This window comes from Protopterus annectens, chromosome 2.part0, assembly GCF_019279795.1.
Source record: "Protopterus annectens isolate FY-2018-M chromosome 2.part0, PAN1.0, whole genome shotgun sequence".
NCBI lineage: Eukaryota > Metazoa > Chordata > Ceratodontiformes > Protopteridae > Protopterus > Protopterus annectens.
Genome location: NC_056728.1, coordinates 1,745,438,091 through 1,745,460,206, shown reverse-complemented (window position 1 = coordinate 1,745,460,206; position 22,116 = coordinate 1,745,438,091). Strand labels below are relative to the sequence as shown.

At 41.3% G+C, this 22,116-nt stretch overlaps 1 non-coding gene across 1 annotated transcript; it reads left to right on the top strand.

The window, feature by feature from the left end:
- Positions 1-8,366: 8,366 nt before the first annotated feature.
- TRNAF-AAA lies at positions 8,367-8,439 on the top strand. Its single transcript has one exon. It is a non-coding gene; the product is annotated as a tRNA-Phe (tRNA).
- The last annotated feature ends 13,677 nt before the right edge of the window (positions 8,440-22,116 follow it).

Sequence of the window (22,116 nt, the reverse complement as noted above, 5' to 3'; positions counted from 1 at the left end):
ATCCTAAACCTCAGGACAATGCTCAGGGAACTCATAGGCTTGGCCCAGGAGAAGCTGGCAGAAGCTCAACAACAGAAAAAGGTGTGGTATGACAGGAATGCTCGAGCAAGAGAGTATGCTGTGGGACAGCAGGTAATGGTTCGCATTCCTGTCAGACACAACAAACTGTAAGCAGCTTGGGAGGGACCCTACAAGGTGGTAAGAAAGGTAAGTGAAGTTAACTACATGGTGGAACTGCTAGGCAGATGGCAGGGGCACAAATTGTACCATGTTAACATGATGAAACCTTACCCAGATAGGGAAGCACTTGTGCTGAACATTTGCAATGGATTGCAGGAGGAGTCTGAGGTAGATCTGGGGACTGATCTCCTCAGTGAGGCTCGGGCTGACACCTCAGTGGAAGGGGTAGCAATGTCCCAGGAGCTATCTCCTACCAAATTTTGAGAAATCTGAGTAGTGTTGCAGGAGTTTGGGGACATGTTCATTGGGAAACCAGTGTGCACCAACCTGGTGCAGCACCAGGGGGATACAGGACCCCAAAGGCCTATTAGGCAGGCCCCTTATAGGGTGCCTGAGAGAATCAGACAGACCCTGAGGGAGGAGGTACAGGAGATGTTGGAACTAGGGGTGATTCAAGAGTCCAACAGTCCCTGGGCCTCCCCAGTGGTGCTGGTGCCAAAGAAGGATGGCAGCACCAGGTTCTGTGTGGACTACAGGAAATTAAATAGTCACACAGAGTCGGATGCTTACCCATGCCTAGGACAGATGAGGCCCTAGAGCAGCTGGGTGGGGCTAAGTATCTTACAACCATTGATCTTACTAAGGGATACTGGCAGGTGCCCTTGACTCCCAGTGCTAGAGAGAAGTCAGACTTTGTGACTCCTTTTGGCCATTATGAGTTCACAAAGATGCCCTTTGGACTGAAGAATGCCCCAGCAACTTTCCAAAGGCTGGTAGATAATATCCTAGCAGGAGCAGGAGGATTTGCCCTTGATTACCTAGATGATATTGCCATCTACAGCCATTTCTGGTCAAAGCACCTTCAGCATGTCAGGGAGGTGTTGGGCAGACTACAGAGGGCAGGGTTGACCATTAAGCCGAATAAATGTCAGGTGGGTATGGCAGAGGTCTCCTACCTAGGACATAGAGTGGGGAATGATAAGATAAGGCCAGAACCTGCCAAAGTGGAAGCTATTCAGGCATGGCCTGCACCTGTTACCAAAAAGCAGGTGAGGGCATTCTTATGGACAGCAAGGTACTACAGAAAATTCGTATAGTACCATAGCTGCTCCCCTCACAAACCTGTCAAGGAAGAACAGGCCAGATAAGGTAGTGTGGACCCCAGCATGTGAGCAGGCATTCCAGAAGCTTAAAGAGGCTTTGGAAGGACCCCCTGTGTTAGCCAGTCCAGATTACAGCAAATAATTTGTTGTGCAGGTGGATGCTTCAAACTATGGGGTGGGGGCTGTACTTAGCCAGATTTATTCAGAGGGGGAAGAGCACCCAGTGGTTTATCTCAGTCAGAGGCTCTAACCCAGGGAGGAATGCTATGCAGCTGTAGAAAAGGAATGTCTAGCCATAGTGTGGGCACTGCAGAAACTTCAGCCTTATCTGTATGGAAGAAAATTCACTGTAATGACAGATCACAACCCTCTAACATGGTTAAACAGAGCCGGCCAGCAAAATGCCAAGTTGCCAAGATGGAGTCTGGGGTTGCAAGCATATATGTCAGTGCAACATTGCAGTGGGGTTAGCAATGCCAATACAGATGGGGTCTCAAGACAGGGAATGGGGTGAGGTATACTCAGATAGACTTGACCCTCTCAAGCGGCGTTTCTCAAGGGTCACTTGAAAAACTAGCTTGAGATCTCCAGGAGGGGGAGATGTGAAAATTGGGTAGAGATGGGTAAAGGCTGCCAGCCTAGCCAAATAGAATTTGATACATAATTCTATTATTTGTAAATACTGTGAATGTCAAACTTAAAACAATGTGGCAACATTGCCATCTGCTGTAAAGAAAGCTAAGTCAGGCATTCTTGCTGGTCCTTTGAAATTAAAATTATTTCATCACTGCCTTTGATGTTTTACAAGTCGGCTCCAGTCCAGCTAAATAAAAGTTTCCTGTCTATTGTTTTAAGTTTAAAGTTAATGACCAGAATTTACACGTGGAATGTCCTTTATTGCTCTAAGTGTAAAAGAATGCAAATGCAGTTAATGTGAGGCCTGGGAACTCCAGGAAGGGTGAAAAAGATGATGTCATGTTTATCAGAACTGGAGTTTCAATTTAAACAGTGAGAACCAGAGATTGTTAAGCATTTTTGTCTTGATATCCAACCTACAACACTGCCTGCTCTCTTAAGTAAGTTACCTTAGAAGTGTGTTTTCTTGTAGAAATAGCTAGGACTATAAAGATTAGACTAGGTGTTTTTCTGTTATGTCAGAATTGTACTACTGAATTATTTTAAGTTTCTGTGTAATCTCTGAACTCATGATAGCACTGTGGTGTAGTAGTATTGTCTTGTGTTTTTAGTATTTATTATTAAATATTTTTAAACCCTTTTCAACTGTGGCTGGTTTATGTAGAGATAAATTAAGCTCTAGAGTACATTGCATGCTTATAAGTGATCCTGTAATAAGCCCTTCCAATAAGCCTTGATTGCTTAGTTACACTACTATTGGATAATAATATTGCACAGTAATAATTGGACACCCTTTTAATGGCCTTTGGGTAGCTGATAATGATTAGCTGGTGGTGGCAGTAATTACTACTGTATAGTCTGGGCATAGGGGCACATCTGGAGAATCTGTGTCAGCCTTTTCCAGGAGTGTCTGTGAAGTTGTATAAATACTTATCACAAAGTGTGTGTGTGTGTGTGTGTCAGCTACTTGGGCAGGGACATGAAGCACTGATTGGACAGAGAGGGTACTGGAGGTTAGCTTGCCAGCTAGGCTGAGATCTGGACCCTATAGCTGTGCCAGTGGGGAGTCTTATTGGGTACCTGGGGAGCAAAGGAGCGACCAGCCCCAGACTGACTGTGATCTCTGTGTGCTCTTAAGGGAAATTGCACTTTACTGTGTGTATCTGTTATCCTTTTATCTCATATGAGACGCCCTCTTTGGTGTTAGTGGTGAGGATTGAGGCTCCTTGATTGCTGGGCCAGGGCACGGGCGTCACAGTCACATCATGCTATGACCTGGTAATAGTACTGTTTGGTGTACTAACTAGCAGCCCTAAACTTAGCTCCATGCAAAGCCTTTCTGTGTGACAAATTAAAGTCCTAAGTACTAGCTTTATAGGTTTTATGCTCTACAGGGTACTGCTAACTGCCACTGCATGGTGAATAGCTCCACCCAAACACACCTAATTTATAGCACACAGAAAAAAAATGAAAACGAACTCCTGTGTCCTCTGGCCAATACGCAACTACACTTTGAGGTCCCTTCCAACTCAGAGAAACCAGGTAAACAGCTTGTGCCACAAAATAGATGATCCTGGAACTTCTTAACTTAAAAGTACAACAAATGTAGCTCTCAACTGAAAATTGGCACCAAACAACTTAGTCCCTAAAAAGCCCTCTGCCTGATGAAACAATTTGACTTTAAGCCTCCCTGTGTTTTTCCCCAATTCATACAGACCAGTGTACCTTACTACTGCCACCAGAATAGCAGTCCCAGTTTTCTTAATCTAAAAATACAATTTAGTTGGCCAAAAATTAAAAGGTATCAGAAACAAATCAAATAACTAGCTACAACAAGTAATTCTCATGCCTCGCTGTATGTTTTACAACTCAGACCAGGCTACCTTTCTACTCCGAATGAAATTGCCTTCCCAGTCTTTTTAATGTAAAAACAAACTTTAATTAGTCAAAAGTGAAAAGGTATCACAAACACATTGAACAACTAGCTGCAAGTAATTCTCACTTAAGCCTCCTTGTGTGCATCCCAAATCAGACAGATCAGGCTACCTTACTACCACTAGAATTCCAGTCCCAGTCATCTTAATGCAAAAGCACATTTCAGTTAGCCACAAGTGAAAAGGTACCCGAAACAAATCTAACAACTAGCTACACATAATTACAAAGTGATTTAAAGGCAGACAAGCTAGCAATGAGGAACACACATCACTTTAAGTACTCATCACAGGAGAATTCAAGGTACACTAACAGTCAAAGGGGTGGGCCTTCCCAGTTTCTTCTGTCAGTAACCAGTAAGATGAACAAAGGAGATAACTCTGGGAGGAGCCCTTAGGGCCTGGAAAAGAAAAGATGAGACTGGGTGGAGCTTCCAAAGCAAGATTTACAGTAGGGATGGGCAACTCAAAAGTGTCCAAGTTTAAAAACACTGCAGGAAAAGGGTGGGGAGATGGACAGGTGGGGAACAAATTCAGAAGAGAGATGGCAAAAATACACTATAATGTAAGCCCACTCAGAGCACTGAGGAATGGCACAGAAACCACTTGAAAAGCACTGCAGACTATAAAATTCCTTAAATTAATAGCTTTAACTTCAGCTAGAGTAGACACAATACACAAAACTGATTTAAATGGTAGGGTAACTGAAGTATTTTAAATGTAGTTTAAATGTACTTCCCTGGATGCAAAATGCAGTCCACATGCTTTGTGTTCAAGCTTCTAAGCTTCCAGCAGTCCCAAGATTAAGATGGCTGTCTGCTTGAGTAATGTAAAATACCTGGGCTGCTGGGTTTATTACCACAAGCTCTGGCTACAACTCACAAAACTGGCCAAAGCTGGCTTTTTGTTTTAAGTTTGAAAAGTGACTACAACACAGAATTAGATGAGCAATGCTGATAATCTGCATAATAGCTCAGAGAAATAACAATGGATACTGTAAAGCCCAGATCAATTTATAGCTGTTGCTTCAGATTCAGAAGAGAGCTAGTGAAAATGCAATAAAATGAGAGTCCACTCAGACCACCTAGGCACAACACAGAAACCACTTGAAAAGCACTGTAGAATTTAAAAATGTGTTAGTTAATAGCTTTAATTTCAGATAAAGTGCAAACACAATACACAGCACACAAAACTGATTTACTGCAATATTTAAATGTAGTTTAAATGTACTTTCTTGGAAGCAAAATTAATTTTATTAACCAGGAAAGTCTGACTTGGAACAAAGCCAATTTTCAGCAGAAGCCCAGGAAGAAATGCTTCTGATGCATGTCTTTGTAATGTGGCAGGAAACTGGAGCAAACCCACACAACCACAGGGAGGACATGCAGACTCCACACAGAAGGCACCCCAGCTGAGCATTGAACCCAAGAACCTTTTGCTGTGAGGTGACAAGACTACCGCTGCACTACTGCGCCATTATGTATGCCAAAATGTAATCCAGATGCTTTGTTTTCAAGCGTCCAAGCTTCCAACAATCACAAGACTTTCACATGTGGCAACAGTTATCATATTTTCAGTTTATGTTAAAGATATCTCATCCTTTCTCTATAGCAATTAGGATCATAGGATCATAGGAGATTTCTAGGCTATCAACTGGGAGGTGATTTTAAGCCTAGCCATTTCATCCCAATGTAATACTATGGAAGTGCTAGTCAATACCCAAGATTGCATTTAGTGATGACTGCTCATGTCCAGGAGGGTTGTGGGATCTATCCCTGGTAAGAATTTACAGTGCCCCATCCACTCATCCAGGTTCCTCTTAAACAGTGTCATAGAGGTGTTCTGTTTCACATGAATCAGTAGCCTGTTCCAAAAACGCGGCAGTCGCTGGGAGATAAATCTGTCCCTCCAGCATGTCCTATTTAAGTCGCAGACCACATTTAGGCCCCTGGAATGGGTAGCCTTAGTCCCATTTGATTTATGGATATGCAGCAAGTTCATTAGGTTTGGGTCCTGGATTGCTGTGTAGGCCAGGCATAAGTCTCCCCTAAGAAGTCTGTATGATACAGAGTACCGTGACAGGGACTTTAGTCAGTCTGTGTAAGGCACATGCTGGAGCCTCCTGATATTCTTTGTTAGAAACCTCTGAGGTCTCTCTAATTGCTGCAGGTGCTTAGTACACTACATGCCAAACAGGGCGTTATACTCAATTATGGGCCAGATAAGTGATGGGTATAGGGGGTTATAACTTTTTGCTCCCAAGGTAATGCCTTTACTAACCAAGTGTGCTATGTAGAAAGCTTTCCTTACTACAGTAGACACGTGGTGGTCAAAGTTAAGGTCACAGTCAACTTGTGTTCCCAGGTCACTTACCATTTCATGGGTACTTAGGGTATTGTTATTGATTTGATAGTGTGAGGGGACATTGTTTGTGCTGAAGGGAATGATGATGCCTTTCTTTGCATCGAGACCATGACTAATACACCAGTCGTTGGTCTGCATGAGACTCTCCAGGAGTATACTGACATTATTTGTGGATTCAATGATTGCACCTAGTTTGCAGTTATCTGCAAACTTGGTAAGCCACAACCCTTTAGTTTTGACCTAAACTTCTGAAAAGTATATATCAAACAGTAGGGGACCCAGCACTGACCCCTGTGGCACCCCACTGGTAACAGGTCTGCTGGTTGATGTGGAGTCATCCATTTTGATAGTGTGTGTCCAGTTTGTGAGTCAGTTGGCTACTCATCTTACTACAAAGGGGTTTACATTCAGTTTGATATGCTTATCGGTTATGTCTGAATGTGGGATTGTGTCAAAAGCCTTTGCCAGATAAAGGCATGCTGTGTGCACAGATTTGCCCTCATCAATGGCCTTGGTCACATTTTCAAAGAAATCCACCAGATTTAACAGGCAGGATCTGCCCTTCACGAAGCTGAATTGGGTAGGATCCGGGGTTTGGCGGTTACCTATGTCTTTATTTATGAGATCCACAATGATATGTTCCGTGGCCTTTCAGATGAGACTGGTCAGGCTTATGGGTCTGTAATTCCCTGCGTCTGTTGCTAGGCCACCCTTGTGGAGAGGAATAACTGTGGTTAGGTTATGACTGAAAAGGGTACTTAGTGGTGATGTTAGTTCATGTTTTAGCCTGTTCTGAAGAAAGCCTGGGATGTCATCTGGTCCCATAGAGGCTGTGTTTTTTTTTGCTTTGGACAAGGCTTTGAGGAACTGCTATTCAGATATGTAGAGTGAGGAAGAAGGTTGGGGGAAGGTTTGTTGTACGTTAGGAGGGGATAAGGGAGTGAAACTTTCACCCAAACTATCTGCTAGCAGGTTTGCTATCTCTGTGGGGGTCAGTGTGTGTGATACCATTGGCCACTAGCTCTGCACATGCTTGGGTCCTACCCTTTAGGTTACATACATAGCTATAAATGGCCTTATGGTTATCTTTGGCTGTACCTGCTAAGTTTCTCTCAAAGGAGCCCTTGGAAGATTTAACAAGTTGTCTTATTTGCCTGTTGAGGCTGAGATAGGTGTTCTTCCACTGTTGGGGATTTGCCCTTGTTTTCTTGTGCAGCAACTTTTTGTGTTTATTGTAAAGTTTGTTGATGCTGGATGTCCACCTTGGCAGCTTGTTTTTATTTGGAGCTCTGGCTTTGATTATTTCTGGTATGGTCAAGTTTATACGCTTATGCAAGTGAATGTACAGGGCTTTAGAGTAAGTGTCAGCGTAGTTACCACTTCCAGCTTGGGATGGGGTTTGTAATGCATTTATTCCTTCACCTAGGAGGGTATAGTTTGCCTTGGTGAAGTTTTTTAGTCTGATTTCATCCTTTGTGCTTTCTGGTGTTAGTGTCAGTTTGAAGATGACTGATTTGTGGTCAGAGTTAGCTAATGAGGGTTGGAAAGTTGCAGCAGTGCATTTGTTTGACATGTTGGTGAGGACCAGATCCAGAATGTTTGTTCCCCTTGTCAGGGTATGGACAATTTGTTCCAGGGTATTTAAATTAACAAAGTCAAGGAACTTTTGCACTAGCAAGTTAGGGCTAGCATAGGTTTGCCATTTGATGGTGGGATAATTGAAATCCCCCAGAACCAATGTGTTCGGTAAAATTTTTATTGTCCCCAGTTTGTTCAAGTAGGATTCATGGGTGTTGTGACCCATGGAGAAGGATTTATAACTGGCTATGACTTGAATGGGGGTTGCACCCACTGTAACCTGGACCTGGAGTAATTCCATGGGAGTTGTCCAGTTTAACTAGACGGGAGGTGAATTTATCTCTAATATAGATTGAAACACTGCCTCCTTTGGTTTTCACATGTTCATTTTGCAGTCTAAAGGTGTGGAAGGCATTGTAGCCTTGCAAGGCCAGGGTACTCTCTGAGGCCTTGAACCAGGTTTCTGTGACTGCACAGACATCTACATCTTCTAGTGATAGATCTACTGATAGAAGTGCTTCCAGGGAGTGCAGTCTTTGGTTTTAGCTCCTAGCATGGTTAATTTTACATTTAAGCCAAAATAGCTCAGTTAGGAGAGTGTTAGACTAAAGATTTAAAGGTCCCTGGTTCACTCCTGGGTTTTGGCATGGGATCCTTTTGAGATTTCAACCCATTAGTCTGGGAGATTTTTATGATACAGTTCTTCTCACTGAGGTACTGGGAGTCACACACTGCACCTACATTGTAATAAAGGCCTCAAATGGAGAACAGACAAGAAGGTATCTCAACCGTAAGGGCTTTCTCTCTCTGAACTGTCAGGTGGTCTGTAATGTGCAGAATATGCCATACAATATGTTTGCAGACCACCTAGGCAGCGTTCATGGCTCCCACATATGGTACCCATGCAACCTATACCAGTGGTTTGTGGTGGTGGGATTTTACCCAGACACATCTTACTGATGATGCAAATATGTCCTGAAGTCATAGTTAACAACACCTGTCAGAAATCCCCAGACCATGGCAGAGAATGGCTACAACTATGCCCTGTCACAGAGCTGTGTCATTGTCAAATGTATGTTTGGCCTGCTGAAGGGCTGCTTCCACTGTCAGGATGCATCTAGGGGTACCCTGGAACATGACCCTGCCTCATGCACTAAGATATTTTTTTCAGTTTGTGCAATATTGCATAATATCAATATATGCAAACCATTTATGGTTGGGCAGACTTGCTCAGGAAGAGGAATTCTGAGACTCAGCAGTGAAGGAAGTGCCTGATAAGGAGTCTGTAATGGAGCTGACTGCAGGGAAGGACTATGCAAGATGAAGGCAGACACAGAATGCCATGGCACTGTCTAAAGGACATAGAGGAACTGACTGCAGGAAAGGAGTATGCCAGATGAAGGCAGGCACAGAAAGCCATGGTACTGTCTATAGGGCAGTGAGGAACTGACTGCAGGGAAGAACTATGCCAGACAAAGGAAGGCACAGAATGCAATGGCACTGTCTAAGAGGCAGTAGATGCTACCCAAGTAACAAGGTACAGAGGGCAATGCATATCATCATCAGCCCCCTTTTTCCCATTTTTTTACATGGGGTCGGGGGTTGCAACAGCTGTCACCATCTTTCTCAATTCAGAGGGACAGTGTTCAAGATTCCCACATATGGCACACATGCAACCTATACCAGTAGTTTGTAAGGCAAAGTGTAGTTATCATCATATGTACAGGTGGGAAGGAACATAGTGACATGTGTCATCAACAGACAGTGTGTTCGTGTGTGTGTGTGTGTGTGTGTGTGTGTGTGTGTGTGTGTGTGTGTGTGTGTGTGTGTGTGTGTGTGTGTGTGTGTGTGTGTGTGTGTGTGTGTGTGTGTGTGCGTGTGTGTGTGTGTGTGTGTGCATGTGTTTGTGTCTGTGTGTGCGTGTGTGTGCGTGTGTGTGGAGGTAGTCTGAGTGTTTGATGTGTACAGCCACATTGGGGTAGGATCTCATAGACAAGTCCAGCACACCCACAGGATATATGTGCACAAATCATGCATGTCTCCTTCCATGGGAGTGCCCTTTTCTGTGAGGGTCATAGGTATGATCCATACCATGCTGAGAGGCATACCTCTCAACCTCAGTGCAAAAAATCTGGACAAAGCCTGACAAAATGAAGGGACAAAGGCCCAAAAATAGGGACATATTTTAAGCATTGCTCTTATAAACTTAAAAAGTTACTACAGTAACAGGGTCTGTTTTAATATACATTTTCTGAAGGATTTGAAGTCTGAAACTCAAATGTATGTCATTATTAAGTGACTTCAGTCCTCAGATCATCCCAGTGATTTGCCAGAAAGCCACACATTTTATGAGGAACAGACCAAAAATATGAGCCAAAAGTCTGGGCATTCTGAGAAAATCTAGAGAGCTGAGAGGTATGCTGAGAGGACAGAGTGGCCCATTTATATGAATGGTGGACAATGATATGGGTGGACTCATCACAATGTCTCATTTGCATGGACATCCATGTGCCACACTGTGGCCTCCAATTCCACAGTGGCCCTCACCACAAAGAGGTGAACTGGCCACAGGAAGTGTATTTACCATGCTTTCTATTTGCCATGAACATCAAAGTGCACCATGCAGACCTCATGCTACTCCTAGCAGCTCAGTAAGGATTGTATTGGTGTCAGCCTGCCCCGTTATTATGGCCATGCACAAACACTAGGTTACAGCCATTGACACAGTTAGCTTGGTTAGTGGGTACCCATGGCACACATAGCTGCTGGCATGCCATCTACACATCCATTCCACTTGTTCAATGGAGCTTGTAGCAACCAAAGGAGAGTACAGTGTAGGTGTAGGCATCCGGTCTAGGGGAAAACCTGTCTGTGTATTCCTGTCCTTGTATGTCTTTTTGTGTTTTTGGAGTATGCTCATTAGGAATACAAGCTATAGCCAGGGAATGGAGTGATGGCATGGATGTTGCATTGCCCATGTCCATCTTGATCAAGCTCGAATTTGGATGCCATCATCACCATCATCATCATCATCATCATCATCATTATCATCCTCAACAGAACCAGAGAGTTCTCTGACATCAGGCAACTATTTATTAATAGTAGAGGACCCTAATAACACTACACCTGTGGAAACACAAACACAAGTTACCCACACTAAGTTAGAACCTTCACCAGTATTTGAATCCCAGTGAATAAATACTTCCTAATACAGTGGTATGGGAAATTCACTGCAACTGCAGCCCTGATGTTCCTGGGAAATGCAGTGCTTATCACTGTAAATTGAACTAAACAAGACATTTACATACTATGGCAGATACACTTCCATATCAAGACATATCCACCAGAGGTTTCTCTAGCAGAAGCTACGCTGGGTGATCAGCTGAACTGCATGCCAAGATCCATGCATGTAGATCACATATAAAGTATCCATTGCATCTGTTTCCATCAGCAGTGAATCAGATGAATTGTTACTGGAAATATACATAATTGCATTGGCTTGAAAAGTGAAAAAATGAGCCACTTGGGTAAAATAATAGAGGACATCTTGGATGGTAGAATTGCCAAGCCCCCATGCAGAGATACTAGAAACTCTCCCATCTCTATTAAAGGTTGTTCAGTCAGTGGGATACCACCTGTTGCCCTTTGTTCATGTGCCAGGTGGGCAGACCACCCTTAAGCAAAATGTATCATATTGGTGGCATGACTTCTCATTTGATCATATGTTCTGTTCTACTCACCAAGAACATTAATGTCATTAATCACAGTTCACCAGACATATGGTCATGAGAGGGATGGTCAGATTGTTGCATAATAGGTCTTACTAGACCCCACCTGAAAAATAAAATAAATAAATATTTCAAATATAGAATCCACTTGGAGACCTCATTTAACAACATCTGACAATATTTCATAGTTGAGTATCATACATTTTGCACATGCCAATGAGTGAACATATCATTAGGTCGTGTGTATCATGGTTCCATACTGAAAAGCAATATACTGAAAGCTGTAACATCTATTGTACCACGCTGAAATGTTAAAATGCTGAAATCAAAATACCTGCTCTCCTACATGTGAGGACTCCCTCCTCCTTGCAGGACCCATGTTAGCATTCCTTTCAAAGTTTCACTAACAGAGTACTGATATTGTTTGTTGAATGGTTGTGTACAGTGTATGTATGTAGTATATGCATTCCATTAGGAAGTATTTTGTGTTCAGCATTGTAGCATTTCGACAGTTTGACATTTGAAGATTTTTCATTCAGTATTATGACCTTCAGTATACCACTATTCAATAAGTTGTCGCAGTCTATCACATTATACATTTTGTCATGTACATGTGCTGTTTATAGACATACAGAATGGTACAGAACAATGACATATTTGGAGTGTACCCTGTCAAGGCCACACATACATCAGGAAGGCCAAAGATGATTTATTAGGTAATAGGAACATGACAGTTCCTGCTTTGGACAATGTATTATGTAGCTCCACGAATATGAAAATATGGGGCCTATATGTGTGCTACTGAAGGATGCACACTGTTTATGGTTTCTTTCATAAGCCTGTGTAAACACTCAACTTTACCATAGCATCAGACATGCAAAGGATATTGATAAACAAATCTTCTTATTAAAGTATGTTGCTGTCCTGTAAGGTACCCTGCAACACCTGAACCAAATACTACTATCTGCATAATCTTGCCCCCCCCCTCACAAACAACAATGGACATTACAGAAACCACAGTGTATCCAGTGTTGTAGGGGTTAAAAGCAGCTGAATATGCCCCTAGACAAGTGTCCTGCCAGTAAATATGGAAGATCTCTGTGCTTGTACTACAACTATGCCTGGGATCTAGTTACACACATATAGAATACTAAAGTCATTGCAATTTATTGCCCTTCCCCACTGGAACATGTCCCCCGTCATGGCCCAGTAGACAAAGTATGACAACTCCTCATATTGTCAGTATGGATATGTCATAACAAACAGTTAGGAATGTAATGTTTATCTTGTTCTCTATGCATTTTTCTATAAGTGAAAACAAGCTGACTCAATACTTATTTCCTTCTTTCCAAACTTATTGTTCTAGATTCAAGCCAAGATAAAACTAGAAAAGCTAGCATGCATCAGGTTAATTTTGTATAAAGCAGAGTTTATTACAATAGTAAAAATAAATTAAAACTTAATGCACAGTCATTAATCAAAAGCATTAAACAGGCAGAAAAAGCCACTTATATTATTATAGTGTGCTTCATAGTCAGAAAGGTCAAATACCATTTGAAAAAAAGTTTATCTTTCATCCCAAAATTCCTTCATTAGCAGAATCTTTTCAGTGGTCTGTGGTCCTCAATGAGCAATGAAAAAAAAGTGTTAATTTATGTGTCCACTCCTTGGGGAATCCAGAAAAATGAAATAATTCCTTGCACATCACCTTTGGCTCCTCTTTAGGCAAACGTCCAGTTCAGTTGTAGATAGGCATGGTTGGATGTCTTTCAAGGCAAACTTCCCTTTTCCTCACTGCAAATGGATCTGCCTTTGTGGATGGCCAGGTTCCTAAAGTCAGCAAGATGCAATATCACAGCTTTAGTTCCATTGTAAGTGTGTGGCTGCATAGCAGCTTTTTGTCATATACCCAAGGCAAGCTCCTTCAGAGTCTGCCTGTAGCTGTGCAGCTCAGATAATTGAAAGTCCACGTATAAGTTAAGAAAGAAGACCGAATGACTGTATGACTTACAAAATCTTTGTATTATATGACTTTGTAAAAAGAGAGGAGACTTCAGATTTCTTTATTCTCTCTCTCTCTCATGTGGATTGATTTCAGCTATTGACAATTACTTTCTTTTTAGTGTCAGGCCTTTGGAACACAGCTTGTTTCTCTTTCTCTGCCCAAGTTTTTTTGCTCTTTGATAAAATATGTCTTGAGATAGAGAAGGGCTGGATTTATAAATATTAATGCTTCATCTACATTCTGTGGTTTTATTTCCCTTTTTGACCTTTTCATACCCAATTCCACAGAAAATGAAAGTGTTCAGTTTATATGTCCAGCTTTAAAGTCCATGCCATATGGCTGGAGCCATAGTGAGCTGAAAACATACACTTGTACAGATGGCCAAGAGACTCATTCTCTGCAGGGAAACCAAATCTTTTAGATTGCATGCCTTTCCTTCAAACTGTTTTCTTCAGTGTCTGTTACTCGCTGACACATTATATATCAGGGGATTAGTAAGGATAATGCACAGAAATACATAAAGACAGAGTTAAGAAATGGAATCAATACAAAGTAACAGTAGTACTATGTGAGCAATACGCAATAGTATACAGAATGGTATTCACAAGAGTAATAACAGTAATAAAAATAATGCTGATAGTTATGATGGTGGAGAGTGTGATGATATGTGGTAGTGCCATCTGTGCCAGGGAGAGTAGGGTAGTACATGTGTACATATGCCAGCACAGCCAGCTGGACTTTTGTGAAAAAAAAAAAGTTTATGTAATTTGATTATCTCACTGATTTATACAGATCCTGGTGTTAAAAAAATATGTTTGTAAAGTTACCTGTGTTAAAAATGTATAAATGTATTAGGTAACTGATCAAATGTGAATGTTTATCAGAGAACCCTAGAAGTAAATCTGTGTGTGTGTATTGTACCAAAGTCAGGTGACCAAAGGTGATGTCATCCTCTAACCAGCTGAACTCATCGGAACCCTTGCAGCAGCACTTTAGAATCTGACAGAAAAATTTCTGACAGGATTTATATCTCACACATCCACACATCAGTCAGTGAGATTCAGTTAGTCCAAGAGAGTGAGACAGAGAGACATTGTCTGGAATTTGCTGTGGTAAGACACTCAGCACATATCAGCTTGCCTTGCTTTAGTGAGTAGGGACAGTAATTCTTTAGTTAGACGGGGACTTCTAGTGAGAGTAGTTTAGTATTGTTTTCTATAACTGTGAGAAACTAACTGTACTATTTTTGAAATCTGTGTAGTTGAACTCTGTTGTTTATTGTACAGTATTCTCTTGTTTTCTGTTTTACTATTTATTATTAAATATTGTAATATATTTTATTGTGGCTGGTCCTTTAGAGAATGTTCTTAATATCTTGAGAGTACTTATGCTTATTTTGGTGACACTGTTGCTGCTCTTGAAAGCCTCACTGCTCTAGCCACACTCCATTATTACTATTATTATTATTAGTTTTATTATTATTATTATTATTAATTATACATAGGGCAGCCACTGCGGTGCAGCGGTTAGCATTGCCGCATCACAGCAAGAGGTTCTCCGGTTCGATTCTCGGCTGGGGTGCCTTCTGTGCGGAGTCTGCATGTCCTCCCTGTGGTCACGTGGGTTTTCTCCGGGTGATCCGGTTTCCTCCCACATCACAAAGACATGCAGTAGGTGGATTGGACACTCTAAATTGGCCCTAGGTGTGAGTGTGTGGTGTGAGTGTGTGCATGTGTGTGCCTTCTGTGGAAGGTTGGGCACTGGGCTGGCAACTTGACACTGTAAAACTCCACTGCCAATCATGAGCGGACGGATGATCTGCTGTGGTGACCCCTAACCGGGAAAAAGCCAAAAGAAGAAGAAGAAGATTATTATTAATTATACAGAGTATAATTGGGTACCCTTTGTAAGAGCCTTAAAATAGTTGACTGGTGGCAGCCTGATTACCTCTGTGTCTGGGCAGAAAGGGGCACAGCTAGTAAATCTGTGCCAGTTTTTCCCAGGTGTGTATGTTTGTGTGCAAAACTCAAATATTCAAGTGTATGTGTGTGTGTGTGTGTGTGTGTGTGTGTGTGTGTGTGTGTGTGTGTGTGTGTCAGCTACTGGGAACAGGGACACAGAGCTCCAAGCTGGTCAGTGTGGAGTTTTGTGTGGACCTGGAGCGAGTAAGAAAGTCCAGCCCCAAATCTGGAGAGTTCTCCCTGTGTGCTTTTAAAGGAAATTGTGCTTGGTGCAGGGAGCTACATCTGAAAATAGTGTGTGAATCCATATTTACTCTTAGTGACCATCCCTCACCAGAGTCAGTGGTGAGGACTGAGTCTCCATGATTGCTGGCCCAGATCGGGACAATGTCACAAAGTGTATTGGGGTTGCTGAGGATTCTTTTTGTAGGACAAATGTTTAGGAGGTCTTTGGGGTTTAGGAAAATTGCTTTTAACTACCTCAGCATATGTTGGTTTATGTGTTGGGTCAGTACTATGCATAGTGAGTGTAATGCCTATGTTAATGACAACCTGATTGTTATTTTGAGTGCTTTTGTGTGAGAGTCTTGTCTCCAGTGATATTGTGTAATTACATTTCTCTCACATACTGTATTAATTTCTCTAAAGATTAGTTGGTTGTCAGTTAACATGAGACAATTCCTATATTGTCTCAGGATGCCCATATCTAACAAGTTGCCAGCTGAGAAATTGGGAAATTGTCTCTCCGTGATGGTCTCCATGGTGTTAGGTCTTTTTTAGGTGAAGTTCAAAGGGGTGGTATAGCAGGCTAACTTGTGCACTGCAAGGGTAGAAACTACAACTAGGCTAAGAATGTCTGAAGTCATACAGCAGTGCTCTTCAGAGTGCAAAACATTTGCTCTTTGTCTATCTGAGTGCTGGGTAAAGTTATAGGGGAAGTTTTATAAGGAAATTTAGTTTCTAAGTGTCTGCGTCTATACAAGGCACTTATGAATGCCACTGTGCAATGAGCAGCAGAATTTAAGACTCAAAGAAAAGTGACTAAATCAACTAAAAAGCCCTCTAGCCAATGAAATGATCTTACTTTAAGCTTCCCTGTGTATTTCCCAACTCAGACAGAATAGGCAACCTTTCCACTGCCTCTAGAATTGTGGCCCCAGTCTTCTTCTTAATGTGAAAACACACTTTAATGAGGCAAATGTGAAAAGGTACCAGAAACAAATCAAGGAACTAGCTACAACAAGTAATTACAAGATGATTCTGAAGCAGACAAGCCAGCAATGCGGAGTACACACACGTTACGGTGATTTCAAAGAATATGAACAGCAGCTAGACCAAGGGAAAGGAAATACACTTTATAGTGATAAAATGCAGAAAAATATAATAAAATCTCTTGAAACACAACAACAGTCTTTAAAAACAGCTTATAAATGCACAATCATTCAATTTAAAGCACTTAAATTAGCCTGGATGGCACCAGATGCAAGCCAAACATTCTGAGAACACAAGTGAGGATGCTAAGCATTTGAGCTCTGTGGAACTGAGCCAAGAGCTGAGCAAACATGCCAAGTTTACAGACTCAAAGAAAAGTGACTAAACTAATTAAAAAACTCTCTGGCCAATGAAACAATCTCACTTTAAGCCTCCCTTTATGTTCCATAAATTCACAGATAAGTACTAGGCCAGCTCTCTTTATGGGCAATTTTAAGCATAGCCACTTTCCCTTTCAAAGGTGATAAACCAAGCCCTGCACCTCATGTTTGTAAGGTAAACACCTTAACCATTATACCAACCCTAACAGGCCAGGCTGCCTTTCTACTGCCACTAGAATTGCAGTTCCAGTCTTGTTAATAACTGTGTGTGTTTGTGTGTGTGTGTGTTTGCATGCCTGAGAGTATGTGTGTGTGTGTGTGTGTGTGTGTGTGTGTGTGTGTGTGTGTGTGTGTGTGTGTGTGTGTGTGTGTGTGTGTGTGTGTGTATAAGATGGTGCCTTTGCTAACACAATGCATGAGTTACTAGGGAAAAACACTAGCACAGGCAAGTCTGACAGTGCATTGTTTGATTCATATACATATTAATGAGCTGTTTATGATGCCTTTCTAATTGCAACTATACCATGTCGCTGGGATGGGACTTCTCTCCATGGTGCTACTTGACCAACCTGAATTTGGGAATTAGTGAAGGCAGAGAGCAGTTCTGTGCATCCCAAGGAAGGTTTCACTCACTCAGGTGAACTAAGAACACGTGGCTTGTGCATCTGATGGAGCTAGGTCTTGGGTACATTATCTGGGATTTCCTCCTTGTTATTTGACTCCAGAATGACTACCACATATTAATGAATCAAGGCAAAGATAAACTGGGATTATTATGCAATATATGGCAGGAATACCATGAGGCTCAGACTTCAGAAAGTATTTGGAGAAAGATTTTACTTAGTATAAACAATGAATGTCTCACACCACTTGGCAAATATATCTTTATGAAAATTAATGTTTGGCCAGCTTCCCCAGTAACATGCAAATCAAGATGCCAGAGTTTCAGTGATGCCCTGCTGGCAATCTAGGGAGTAACTGACACAAAGTATAGAGGTTATCACTGTTTCAGAGAAACATAGGTAGTGCACACATCAGGTTACCCTACATGATGATGATAATGTACAATTGTACTATTCAGAATTACTAAAATTAACTATCATTTAAAATATTTAAATTTAGGGATGTTGGAAATGATGACAGCACTGAAAAAGCTGTGTTGTCAGAGAGAAACCTAGTTTGCTTAATGCAGTGGTCGTCATGATAAATTTCATGTTTGTCTACTATGACAGTTTGATGTTGCATTTTCTTATGGATTTTTTCACACAAGCACCATGTTTTCCAGTTCTGTGTACTGGTCTTTGTTTATATGTATATATATATATATATATATATATATATATATATATATATAGATATAGATATATATAGATATAGATATATAGATATATATATATACACACATACACACACACACACACACACACACACACACACACACACACACACACACACACACACACACACACACACACACATTTATTTAGCTTTGTTGAACGGTGTTAATGTAGACATGCATAATGTCAACACCAAATGATCAAAATTATGCACATTGGCATGCTATTATACATATGCCAAGCATCAGTCTTGGCACATAAAAAAAAACTGAAAAGCAAAAAAAACAAAAGAAAATGTCATTTTATGCAGGGGACAATCCCCCTTGCACCCACCATGTGGGGGGTTGCTCCCTCCTACTAATTATATATACTAACTCCAAGATTTTACAATTCTCAGGGGAAAGTTCACCAACCCCAAGAATCATTCAATCTGCTACTTTTGTTAACAGGTGTCAACCATCTGTTTAGTCAACCAAACTGTGTCAGATAAACCGATGTTGACCAAAGCACCATTTGACGAAAGTAGCAGAACGCATATATCTATATATATATATATATATATATATATATATATATATATATATATATATATATATATATATATACCGAGTATAATATGGTTATTAATCATGCAAATGGCCCAGGAAATGGAATCAAAATGCTGTTAAAAGAGTGTCTTGAGGTGAATAGCTGCAGAGCGGTTTGCGTGTCATAGAAGAGGGATTTGAGGCAATGAGTGTAGACTCTAGGTGAGCCAATATTAGACGAACCTGTGCAGTTATGGAATACCAGAGAAGACGTTCCTGTTGATGTATTCAGTGATTAACTGGAAAGCTACATGTGTGTGTGGAGTTACAGCAGTTTGGCTTGTAATGCAACAAGAGAACTGTTCTGAAGAGACTTTGGCTTAAAACAGAATTATACATTTCTATGTTTTGAACTCTGCACTGTGAGTTACTTAAACTTGCATTTGTGCAAAACTGTGCTTATCATTTTACATTTGTGTTGGGAACTTTATTTTGTATTTTAAAGGAAATAATCTGCACTTAAACTGAAGACTCTGTCTCCATTTTGTTATACTTCCTAACGCACACTCATGCATGCACTCATGCGTGTGTACACACACACACACACACACACACACACACACACACACACACACACACATGCACACACATGCACACACACACACACACACACACACACACACACACACACACACACACACACACACACACACACACACACACACCACATATTCAAGCCAAACTGCTGTAAATCCATCCCCATGTAGTTTTCTTGTTATTCACTGGATACATCTACAGGAGTGTCTTCTCTAGTATTTAATAGCTTCACAGCTTCCTCTGATCTTGTCTCACCTAGAATCTATACTCAAAGCCTTAACTCATGCATGTTTGCGTGTGTGAGTTTGTTGCAGAAGAAGCAAGGGAACTCTTGTAACTTTGTTTTTTTAAATAATGACAAAAAATTGTTTTTATCTGCAGGAATAACTGCATAGCATAATGAAATGCTTAAACCCTCCTAGTGCTATATTTATTAAAAGCTGCAAGAAGTATATCATGCCAACTACACAAGAGAAAAATATTTGGTATTCATTAAGACCTTCTACACAGATAAATGAGAGAATATGCTAATGAAAGCATAAAGAGCTGAAGTACATGCTAATTAACAAATCCAACATGGTGGAGCTACTCAGGAAGCTATACAGCATTCATGTATACTCAGTTTAGGCTTTTGCCATGTACACAAAACTCTTTGGAATACAGCACGATTACACTTAGAAAAAAAAAAGCATGCTAGAGGTTGCTATTGCTATTATTATGCTGTATGTGCAACAGGCTAAAGGCTACACTGAGTGCTGCTGCTGCAAGACCTCAAGCAAGAAGAAGGGCATCTGGACACCATCTGGTTAGTCAAGAAAACTGTGTCATGGACGGCATAAAACAAAAATTGTACAAAGATACACGGTGAACAGGGAAACCCTGGAGGAAATATGCAGCGTCTGCTGCACCCTACCTCAGGTCCCAGGGAAATCATGGAGACCCCCCCCCAGTGGAAACAATTGTATGTTCAGCATTATGTATACTAATTACAAGTACTGGTACTTTCTAGAGACCCACAGGGGACATATTTGGGATATCACATGCATCAGGCTCTAGAATATTGCATCAGTTTTTAAATGCAATGCTACTACATGCAAGGGAGCATATCTGTTTCCCATGAACCCCACAGGAGAGACCAAGAACCACACAGGAAATCTATGCAGTAGTACACTTCCCTGAAGTGTTGGGGGCCACAGATTGCACATACATGGAAATAAAAGCTCCACCAGGGGAACAGGGGAAGGAGGTGTATCAGTAGAAAAGGTTTCCATTTGATAAACTATCAGGTTGTTTGTAATGCCCAAGGGATCATCTACAATGTCTGTGCAGGTAACCCAGGTGGTATCCAGGTCTCACAAATATGGCACAGTTGTGATCTGTACATCAGGCTTTCTAGGGGGGACATCCTGCAAAGGCATCTAGTGGGGGATGCAGGTTATGCACTGAAGCCCTGGCTCATGACACCCATGAGAAACCCACACAACCTCACTGAGCAAGGACACAAGGTACATGCTTAAATTAGGAATGTCACAGAACATGTTTTTGAATTACTGAAATCAAGATTATTTTGTCTAGACATGTCCTGAAGTGCACTGCAGTATGACCCAGGCACCTCTGCTGAAATACTTACAATTTGTGCCTTGATACACAATATAATACTCAGGAAACAGCTTCAACAAGGGCAGCCAGGAGCTGGACCACAGTTTCATGGACCACAGGCAGGGCCAGCAGGAATAGCAGGAACAAATTAGGAGTCTGAGGAAGAATCACCAGCTGCAGATGGTTCTGGCAGATAGAGGCATGCACAGGCTAAGAGGCAAAGGATAACACAACACTCACTATCTAGCTCAAAGCCTAAGATCCTACCCACATACAAATAGGAAACTGATGCCTTCCAAACACCCTTTACTTAACCATGTAATGGCCATGTTCTGACAGCATCGGACAGGGACAACCCCCAAGGACACAATCTGTACATGCACTAATGACAAGGTAAGTGTGGATCCTGTAATGAAAAATAAATGTTACAGAACTACTAAATCTTGTATGGTAATATGTATATTTCCCTAAGAAGAGCATTTCTATAAGGTTTACAGTTATGTCAGTAATATGTCCTCTGCCAAATTTTTGCTATTTTCACTTACATATAACAAACAATATCAAGCATTTCAATTGACCATCACCTATAAAACACAGAACAGGTCAATTATACCCTCATTTGTATAACAATACCAAAAAGTGTCCATTGCTGTTATGACAATCCTAACTAAATGAAATACAGTGAGGTTCAACAATTATAGAAGCAATCATTCGCAAATGAGTATGAACAACAAATCAACAATTTTTCTTCTGGAGTGCATATTGATAAATGCAAGCTTGTTAATAAGCAAACATTAGCTATCCACAGTGTGCATCAGACAAATACGCAACCGTCAGAGCCACAAGGGCGGGAGACTAAAAGGATAAAGGGTCTCAAACATCTGTCCTATGCTGCCCGACTGAAAGAACTCCAGCTCTATTCAGTCGCTTACCGCTTGCTCAGAGGTGACCTTTGCCTAACATACAAGGCCATGTCAA